The 10889-nt window shown below is 46.1% G+C and overlaps 1 protein-coding gene across 2 annotated transcripts in view; it reads left to right on the top strand.

The window, feature by feature from the left end:
• Positions 1-2507: 2507 nt before the first annotated feature.
• TBC1D24 (TBC1 domain family member 24) overlaps positions 2508-10889 on the top strand; it is a 30306-nt gene continuing 21924 nt past the window's right edge. Inside the window, exon 1 of one of the 2 annotated variants that reach the window (XM_066576440.1) lies at positions 2508-2683. The gene's annotated coding sequence lies outside the window, so the exon portion shown is untranslated. The remainder of the gene's footprint in view (positions 2684-10889) is intronic. The other variant, XM_066576441.1, reaches the window with a different exon arrangement.

Below are 10889 nucleotides of genomic sequence, written 5' to 3'. Positions count from 1 at the left end.
GTGTGAAAACAGACTTAGCTGCCGCCATAGAATAAGATATCACGGATGGCAACGTTATTCTGCATCTGGTGATGGCAGTGAGAGCGGGCAGAATAGTGCCAGGTTACATAGCATAGTTCTGGGAACTGACAATTCCCTAAAGCTACCTACATACGGACAAACATTATAACGGGCCGAGAAATTCTGTCCGATATCGCGCTTGGTAATTTGCGTTTTACCGGTAGATGCAAGGCAATTTTCAGTCAAAAACGCCTCACATCGCTTCTGTGAAATTCCGATTCTCTCGCAGGATTTTCGCACGCGATAGTGGATCGGAAGTGCTTTCCATTGATTTCAATGGGAAACCTCGCATACACTTCACATGGCATGAGAGAGAGATGCGATGTATTTAAGGTCCCATTGAGATCAATGGGCGATGCGTTCCGAGGAACACGAAAAAATAGAACATGCCACGATTTTTTCCCTTGCTGTATCGCAGTGAGGTAAAACATCGCTCATGTGTATGACTCTGTTCAAAAGAATGAAGTTCATGTTTGCACGAATTTTGCGTGTTTCACAACATACCAAACTCGAGCGAGATTCTTGGCCGTGTGAGCCCCCTTACTCAAAAATGTACTTTATCAATACTTCAGCGCCACAGATTCTGCTGACCTGTGATGTCACCAGGTATTCTGACAGTGATGACCCATAAACAGGTCACATGGGCTTCTAATGTAATAGCCCCAACATATTTACGAGACGTTAATGATCCAGTGTTGGGGCCTCCTATTGGCTGCATTGGTCGCACGGGAAAACAAGAAACAGAACTAGACAGAGGCAGCAGCCCTTCATGGGAGAGTTTGGAATATACATTTTATCCCCCCAATGTATCTACTAATTGAAGAAACCAATTTAAGCGCGCCTTCACACTTGCAATCGCGATATCGCTGCATTTTTTTAACATGAATGTCAATAGGACTTTCTAATGTTAAAAACGCATCGCACAAAAATAGCAAGTGCTTTGCGATTTTTGTGCGATGCGTTTTTAATAGAGATGAGCGAGCGTACTCGGATAAGCACTACTCGCTCGAGTAATTTGCTTTATCCGAGTATTGCTGTGCTCGTCCCTGAAGATTCGGGTGCCGCTGCGGCTGACAGGTGAGTCGCAGCGGGGAGCAGGGGAGAGCGGGCGGGAGAGAAGGAGAGAAAGATCTCCCCTCCGTTCCTCCCCGCTCTCCCCTGCAGCTCCCCGCTCCGTGCCAGCACCCGAATCTTCAGGGACGAGCACAGCGATACTCGGATAAAGCAAATTACTCGAGTGAGTAGTGCTTATCTGAGTACGCTCGCTCATCTCTAGTTTTTAACATTACAAAGTCCTATAGACATTTGCGTTTAAAAAAATGCTGCGATATTGCGATTACAAGTGTGAAGGCACGCTTAGGGCTCCTGTCCACGGACGGATGTGCATTGGGAAGTACGGAGCAGGATTCTGCCTCCGGAGCAAATCCAGCCCCATAGCATGCTATGGAAAAACGCAATTTCCTGCCCATGAGCAGAAATCGATTGCGATTTTCCGCTCACGGCTGAGAAATCGCAGCATGCTGAGATTCTATGCAAGCTACGCTCGTCCGGCTTCCAGAATCGCCGCGTCATCACCATAGCGATGGCATGGCGTCCTCTGTACTGCGCATGCATGCCGGAGCACAGGCCTGCATATCCGCAGCACAGAGAAGAAGACGTTGGACAAGTACGCGGGCGTCACCAGGTCAAACCCCGCTGCGGGATTCCGGAATGCGGGGTCCGATCCGCCTTTGGACAGGTGGCCTGTCTCTTCCCCAAGAATTTCAGTGCTTGCTCCAGACATAGCGCAGACTTTTTAATCTTTTCTTGCAATTTATAACTTGGAGTGAATGTAATAGACACGGACATATAAGCTTCCCATAGACGGCGCCTCCCATGGTGGAAGACTCACAGGAACCTACAGATGACAGACAACCTGCAGCCTTCTTCCTGTCACTGCAGAAGGCCCCTATGCTGTCGTCTGTTGGAAATCCCTCGGTGTGTAATGTACCCCCTCCTGCTATACCTGCTACAGGGCTACATTAAATAACCCTCCTTCGGGAGAGACACATGTCCCCTTTCCAGCAGTGAAAGGGTTACAACCACTTCTGCTCTCAGAAGCCAGCCTGCTCCCATCTGCTGCATAGAGACAAGTGGTTAGATTCTATCAGGCAGGGCAGTAGTAGTAGAAGAGCCGTTTGGGAGCAGGAAGAGAAGACCCTCTTTGGTGAGCTGAGCTAAACGCTCCAGAATGATTAGCACCGCGTCACCGAACGTGGAAGACTTAGGGGATTGTAAATGCGCATGCGCTGACTAGCGGACTAGGAACGTTCTTAAACTGGGCAGGGCAGGGTTCCTTTGACCGACGGCAGCGGCCGTTCCATTTGAGTGGCAGCTGCTGTACACGTGAAGGCGGGCAAAAAAAAGCAAGCATATCTGTAGGCGGGGTGGTGACTTGCCAGTGACAGCCCGGTAGGGGGCGTGGTCCGCAGCTGTCTTGTAGGAACAGCTTAGGGAGGAGACGCATGTAGTGGAGGGGGAATGGTAATTTCTTATTTGCAGCTAGGGATAAAGAGGGGAGGATATGAGAGAGCTGGCTGAGGCCTCCCCCGTGCAAGCACAGCCCTGACCCTGAGTATAACAGGTAAGACAGGTAATGAGGGACACAGCCTATACACTGCTTCTTGTATGTGGGCCTGGAACCCTATGGATAGGCTGGGAATGAGGTCTTTTTAAAAATGGCAGCCTTTCGTCCTGCTTGTACAGATTATGTATTTCCATGGTGATGTGATCATGCATAGGTCATGATGATGTACATGCCAGTGTCCACTGAACACATTTTGCACATATGATCATTTGAATGTTGGCTAGAATGAGTGTTGAGAGAAATCCATCATTTGGGTGAAATATTTGTACATGTGTCAAACTTACAGAACAATCTGATACATAATAATCTGCTGGTAAATGACCTTGTACCTGTGTACAAACCACGGGAGGGGTAAAGCATGGCTGGATGATTCTGATAATCCATATGCTATGGCTTTAGTCATGTGTAGTAATCATACATGTGATGTAGTTCGGTCTTCCTATAGATTCTACTTTGACAGTGACTAGCAGTAAAGTGCATTTTTTTTCCATGCTGTCACCTCTTAATTTGTAGAGAATTTTTCAGCAGTCATCTCACTAACATCACAGGCAGGATTACACTGAGCGGTAACACCTATATGTAGATAACACAGAAGCATCCATTCACGGTTGTTATGAACTATCTGCTCCCCTCCCCTACAAAATGACCTAGGCACAGTTCACAGAACATGTCTAGAAACGCCTTCCATACAAGTCAATGGGCGAATGGCCTATGAGGCTGCTGTAAAGCATCTCTCTAAATTCTCTTAGGCCAGTTTCACATCTGTTTCTGAGCCTCTGGCCAAAGGTTTTGTTGCAGATCTGGCTGCAAATGGCAGAAGAAAAAGCTTATTCTTCACTCCCAAAACCGAGCAGCTGGGTGGAAAGCGGGTGGACCCCACTATGGTCAATGGGGTTTGTCCAGCACTGTTCGGTTCTGTTTACAGATTGATCTGTTCAGCTGTGGGGATTCCTCAGCACAAGTGTGAAAACGCCCTTAAAGGGGTTGTCCCGCGAAAGCATGTGGGGGGTATACACTTCTGTATGGCCATATTAATGCACTTTGTAATATACATCGTGCATTAATTATGAGCCATACAGAAGTTATTCACTTACCTGCTCCGTTGCTAGCGTCCCCGTCTCAATGGAGCCGTCTAATTTCAGCGTCTAATCGCCCGATTAGACGCGCTTGCGCAGTCCGGTCTTCTCCCTTCTGAATGGGGCCGCTCGTGCCAGAGAGCTGCTCCTCGTAGCTCCGCCCCATCACGTGTGCCGATTCCAGCCAATCAGGAGGCTGGAATCGGCAATGGAACGCACAGAGCCCACGGTGCACCATGGGAGAAGACTTGCGGTCCACCATGGGTGAAGATCCCGGCGGCCATCTTAGCAAGGTAAGTAAGAAGTCGCCGCAGCGCGGGGATTTGGGTAAGTACTATCCGTTTTTTTTTTTTTGTTTTTTTTTACCCCTGCATCGGGTTTGTCTCGTGCCGAACGGGGGGCCTATTGAAAAAAAAAAAAAACCTGTTTCGGCGCGGGACAACCCCTTTAATGCTGTTAAATGTAGATCAGGAAAGATGGCCGCCCCATAGTCATGTATAGACAGCAGAATAAATCTACAATCAGAAAATAAAACCGATTAGGAAAACCTTTTACTATCTGGTTTTAATTAGTACAAAAAAGTTTTGGTGATCCGTGCATTCGTCCTAGTGATTATCGCTCATGAGCTTTAACACGCGAGTGAATCGTTTAGTGAATGGACCGGGACCATAGATCGCTTCTGCCCATCAGCCTCCATTCACAGTAAACCAGAAGTCCTTCATAGATGATGATCGCTTGTGTAAATACGCTGTCCTTTGTTTTTCATGCCTGCCTAAACTGAGTGGTGAAAAGATTATCACTCATCATTCAGTTACTGGTAGCGTTTACACTCAATGATTATCGTTCAGATTTGTACAATCCAGTGAGGAACTGAATGATTCTGTGTAAAAGTGTAACTATAGTAAAATACCTTTCCGTGTAGCTGGTGTCTGGCTTAGACCCCCTGTCCACGACCGTGAGTTCGCCGGCGGTAAATCGCCGGCGAATCGCGCAGGCTGAAGCTTTCCATAGAGTTGCTATGGAAAGCGCCGGCCCCATGTCCACAAATGGAGAATCCTTGTGAGTGTCCACAAGTGGCGAATCCTTGTGATTCTCCACTCGCGTCGGGCAATTTGCAGCATGCTGCGAATTGGTCAGCCCATCTATTGATTAGGCTGACCGGCAGAGAAACGTGTGCAGCTCCTGCGGCGGCGATCTGCCGCGGTACTTCGCACCGCCCGTGGACAGCCGGCCTTACAGTATGTTGCAATTGCTGTATCATAAGTACATAGAGCCACTTGTGCCACCTCCCACAGCTTCTCGCCTGAGTTTATAGGCACACCAATGGAAGATCTCTGCTCTGGAGGATTAGCGGCATGTGCTATCTTTGGGCGTTCTCTCGCAACATCATGCCCATTGTCTTCAATGGGGCTGGGAAAAATAAAGCAAGGCATACATGGTGCACGCAATTCGATGTTCCCCATTGGAAACACTTACCGATCCTTTCAGCTGTGCCGGAGGATCTCTACTTCCCTGAAGTGATGCGAGGTGATTTTGACACATGGCCCGAAATCGCGCTCGCCCGTGTGAAATTATTCTAATACAGCGGAATGGCTGTGATTGGTTCATCGAGCACTGGCCCTGATTGACTCAAGCGCCACAGCTCAGCCAATCAGAGGTAGTGCTTCCTGTAGGCGGGGATTTTCAAATCCCTGACCAGTAAGAGATGCCTGAAGACAAGGTCCGGGGACCTGAGAGAAGACGCAGCGGAGATGACAGTGTTTCTTAGGTGATGCATTTGTTTTCTTTTTTCTGCAGCCAGGGCTTATTTTCAGGGTAGGACTTATATTTCAAGCCCCCCTCAAATCCCAGCAAAAGTGACTTTGTAGTGACACAAAATCGCAATATCATAGAATCCTAGAATGGTAGAGTTGGAAGGGACCTCCAGGGTCATCGGGTCCAACCCCCTGCTCAGTGCAGGATTCACTAAATCATCCCAGACAGATATTTGTCCAGCCTTTGTTTGAACACTTCCACTGAAGGAGAACTTGCCACCTCCAGTGATAACCTGTTCCACTCATTGATCACCCTCACTGTCAGAAAGTTGTTGTTTTTTCTAATAGCTACAGCGCTGTGAGAAAACGCAGCAATATTACGCAGACCACAGATGCGATATTGCTGTGATTTATTTGTTTGTTTGTTCGTCTTTTATCGTGGCAATATTGCGTCATCCGTGTTAAACAGGCCTCAGCACTAGTTAATGGAGCAAATTTGTGTGCAGGAGTCGGATGCAGAAGTCACATCACATTGACTTTTTTTTGTTTGTTTTTTCCTTCCATAATGCAACTTTGGGAATTTGCAGAAATCTGCCCTGCAGTGTGGGTTTCTGTAGCATTCAATAAAATGCAAAACTGGCACCAATTTTCCCACGGAATCCATGGTGAAGGTGCAGTACGTGGTGTGAGCGGCGGCTTACAGATGTGTTCACACAGCAGATCTGTTGCAGAAACTTCAGACCCCACTGAGGTGAATGTGACCGTTGACAGTTTGCAACAAATCTGCCACATGTCAATTCAACCTTTGCAGCCATACTATTCAGATTTTGCACAATTCCACAGTGAAGTCCATGAGTGTTACATGTAGATTTGCCAAGGATTTCACTCTACTCATTCAAAGGGCTTCTGTAGAAGAGAGGAAGCGCAAATGCGCTTGCTCCTGCATAATTGTGTCAGCAGCATCTGGTACTACCGCACACTGGGTCAGGCCAGCAGATGCAGAAGCCAGAGAAGGAGTTCAAACCCCAAAACTCCAATGCAAATCCATGTAAAAAAAATAGATCTGACAGAATGCAGGGATGCAGTAACCAAATGAGCTATTGCCCCATCACCAACAGATCTGCAACGTTTCGGCCATATGGCCTAAGCTTGAAGAAGGCCATATGGCCAAAACCTTGCTGCTCTGTTGGTGATGGGGCAATAAATCATTTGGTTGCTGCTAGCAGTACGTACCTCATGCTGTCATGAACCCAGCCCACTGTAATCACCCATTGCTACCATGTCTGGTGGTGGTACTTTCTGGGTTTGTGAGAGAGTAGCTGAGGTATTTTGATGACGGGGATGTTCTTTTGCCTTAGTTGCTGTCACGTAGACTCGTGGGCAGGAAATCGCGTTTTCTCATGGCATGCTATGGGTTCTAGAGATTGAATCTTGCTCCGGATTTTGCAATGCAAATCCACCCATGTGCAGGAGGCCTAAATTGACATGCTGCAGATTTAAAATCCACTCCACAGGTCAATTTCCACAGCTGGGATGTGACTACTTCCACACTTCCTGCACTGCAAAACGCTGTTGGTTTTCCATGGGCAACTCCATTAAGGAATATCTGCAGTATTTCCGATACGTGTAGATGTCCCCTCGCTACAACAGCTCTGATTTGATTCTTTATTTGTGGTTTCCACGATCAAAATGCTCAACTATGCAGCGCCCATGTGAGTGAGCCCTTAGATCAATGCATCAAAGAAATTGTCCTAACTGGATTTCAGCAGCTACATCTGAGGCAATCACCATTAATCCAACTGCAGGCAGCCAAACCTTTTCTACAGGTAAAATGTAGTACTACATGATGTAAGTTATGTTCATATCTGCACTGGAGGCTTTGTCCAGAGCCTCCGGCACAGACCTGGCATAGGAACCCAGATGAAGTAACACAGCATGCTGCTCTACTCCATCCAGGAAGATGCTGGCTCGAATGCTGGAAGCCAGACGAACCTCGTTTACAGTCAATGGGGCTCTTTAATGCCACCATTTGGCAGTTCCAGTACTGCTGAGGACATAGATGAACAATGGAAATGGACCTGAACCACTAGCGCAGGTGTTAATGTGCCCTCACGTGGTTACGTCAAGTATGCCAGAGCAGCAAGAGGTTGTCTTATTTTGTTGCTCCTCAGCCTGTAATAACGCATTGTCACTTGGGGACCAGCCGAACTAAAACTGGACGTACTAACCGCAATGAAAGGGGTTGTCAAGTTCAGACACTCGGTAAAAACTGTCCCAAGTCTCTTCAGAAAGCAGAATATTTCATTCTGCATTAAATGATATGATATACCCTAAAATGTAAAACTGCAATAAACAGTGTTTTCTGGATAATGTGGTTTTTATGAGCAAAACGAGTTCCCGTAACCTCTGCACATTACTTGTAGTGTCTTCTAGTCTTGCTTTTCCTTAATGCTGTCCACATGTCTTTCATTACACAGTGACTCACTGTAGCTAAATTAAATTTCATACCCATCGAGGCATGTATTGTACATCTTCCTGTCCTGCTGAAAATACGACATTACAGTGTTTATGTGATTACTGTCTGCGCCTGCCAACTGCTTATAATGGACTGAACTTACTCCTTTTGCTGTAGGCCAAAGGTCTTCCAACATGTGGCTCTCCAGCAATAGCAAACTACAGTTCCCAGCCGGTGGCGGTCAGACCATGCTAGGTGTTGTCGCTTTGTAAGAGCTGGAGACCACTGCTGGAAGCTATGGTAGATGCATGGAGTAAAGTTATCATTAATCCTACAGGAGATATAGATTTCTTTTCTTTGGTCCCCTGCCACTATTCTCCGTGGGCTATAGAGCAACTTCGGCCGTGATACAAGTCTTACAGCCAAAGATCGCTATGTTGCAGGGTTATACTTCAAAGTAATGGAAGTCAACGCAGTTACGATTTGAAAGTTGCCACAACTTGACCCCCCCCCCCCCCCCCCCAATCCCAAGAAGTCCAGAGATCTCTGATTTCTTGCAAATGTCAGACTTGTGATTGTTTGCTTGGGGGCGACCAACCTTCTGTATTTTGTGCCATCCTAGCTGGCTTTCTCTGCCCAATTACTACTATTGTCTATATACCCTGTTCCACTTTACTAGCGCCCATCTGCTGTAGGTATTGTCCCTGGCAGCTCAGTAATCGCTGCTGTGATTTACATAAAATGCGTGCCTCGGACTGTGTGGAGACAGAATGGCATACGTGTTACGATTTGCCTATATTGGGCCATATCTGTAGCTAATATATACGGTATTTATTTTTCCTTCTTATAACCTTAACCTTTTCCATAATTCTGTGATTTTTTATTTTTCTTCACTACATGCCTCATTTTTCTCCGCTCGGTGCTGATGTGCTGTCATGTTGAATAATTACTCTGCGCGCTTTGTAGTGTCTACCTCCCCTTTTTAAATTAAATGTTCCAGCAAGTGTGGAGTATGCCCGCAGTTAACAGCCCATATCGGCTGCCTGCGAACAAAAGCATCATTCATGGAGGCATAGGTACCAGCGCTTACAATTACGTAACTTTGCCTCATCTCTTCTGAGATCATCTGCTGAATTGAGATCGCTTGCAATTTTTTTTAAATTTTTTTTTCGCCCAATTCTATTTGTAATGCTGCAGGCCATCAGTTCTTGCCTGGAAAACCTTTTAACTTAACGTTAAGGAAAAAATACATCAGATTTTATTAAAAACTGTGTGTGGATAGAACATGTAATATATATTTTGTATAATTACACGTCAATTGTGTGATTATTGCAAAATGGCTTGGAAAAAGAAGGCCCAAGATCTGCTCTTGTGACTATACCCTTATAGAAGAAGCTCTGCATCTGCTGATGGTCTTACTACTTGAGGATTAGAAAAACATGGTGACTTTCTTCCAAAAACTGCACCACAGCTGACCAGATTATGGGCTCTTTCCCACGAGCGTATACTGGCCGGCCAATATACGCTGTGATCTGATGCACTGGATTCCAATGCATCAGATCACATGGCCGTATTCCTGAGATGTAAAAGCGCCCAGCCGACCAATATAGCGCCGGGTGTTTTTACGTCGGGCCCAAAAGATGTCCTGGCACTATCTTTTGGGCCAGAATACGTTGGCCGCTGCGTAGGCTCCTCAGGATAGGTCATCAGTAGTTGATAAGCCGGTGTCTGGCACTTAATGCCCTGGCCAATCGGCTGATCGGGCACTTGCTGTCAGCACCACAATACATAAGGGGTCAGAAAGGAAGCTGCTAATCCTACCCCAGTGTAGTGGCCAGTGCTTGTAACTACAGGCTGGGGTTATCATTAAAATCAGTTGGTGCTGCACCTGCAGTTACAAGCACTGGATGGGTCAGCAGTAGTATCTTCCTGGAAAACCTGTTTAACCCGTTAATGACACAACATAAATATGCATTCCGTGCATTCAGGGTTTGTATGGAGGGGAATCAGGAGCAAAACTCTCTCCATACAATGTGGGTGCTGACTCTTACAGCTGTGATCAGTGTGAATGCTGAATGTGGCTGTAATGCTGTAAACACCACTGTCAGTTCTGACTGCATTTAAATTCCCTGATTGAAGTTTCCATGGCTGATGGCTTAAAAGAATGCCTATCAGATCATTGTATAATCTAATACGATCAAAGCAAACTATCACAAGTTCAAGTACCCTGTGGGGACTAAACTTAATTGTTTATTAATCATTAGATAGAAAAAGAAAAAAAAAAAAGGAAAAATAAGTAATGGATAATAAAGCCAAAAAAACCTTTCCCATATTTTATAATAAATTAAAACCATAAAGGCAAACCTACTTGGAATCTGCAAATGTCTGATCTATCAAAGTAACATGTTTGTTCTGCATGGTGAATGTAGTCAGAAAAAAAAATACACCACGCCAGAATTGCACCTTTTGTCATCTTATCTCCAAGAAAAAAATGTCATGAGTGATAAGTCAGATGTCCTTCAAAATGGTACCAATAGAATCTACAGGATATGCTGCAAAAAAAAATGAGCCCTCACACAACTGTCGACCGAAAAATAACTGCAGTCAGTAGAGGTGGCAGAAAATTTTATTTATATATAATATAGTCATCGGAATTGTAAAATTGTACTGATCCACAGAATAAAGTTATCGTGCCATTTTTACCACAGTGTTTACACCGTAAGGGCGCATTCAGACGACCGTATATCGGCCGGGTGTTCATGCCAGCCGATATATGGCGTCTCTCTCTGCAGGGGGAGGAGGCTGGAAGAGCCGAGAGCAGTGCACTGAGCTCCCGCCCCCTCTCTGCCTCCTCTCCGCCCCTCTGCACTATTTGCAATGAGAGGAGGTGGGATGGGGGCGGGGCTAAATTCCAGGAA

This window comes from Eleutherodactylus coqui, chromosome 8 (genome assembly GCF_035609145.1).
Source record: "Eleutherodactylus coqui strain aEleCoq1 chromosome 8, aEleCoq1.hap1, whole genome shotgun sequence".
In the NCBI taxonomy this organism is placed as follows: Eukaryota; Metazoa; Chordata; class Amphibia; order Anura; family Eleutherodactylidae; genus Eleutherodactylus; species Eleutherodactylus coqui.
This window is presented reverse-complemented; position numbering and strand designations above follow the sequence as displayed.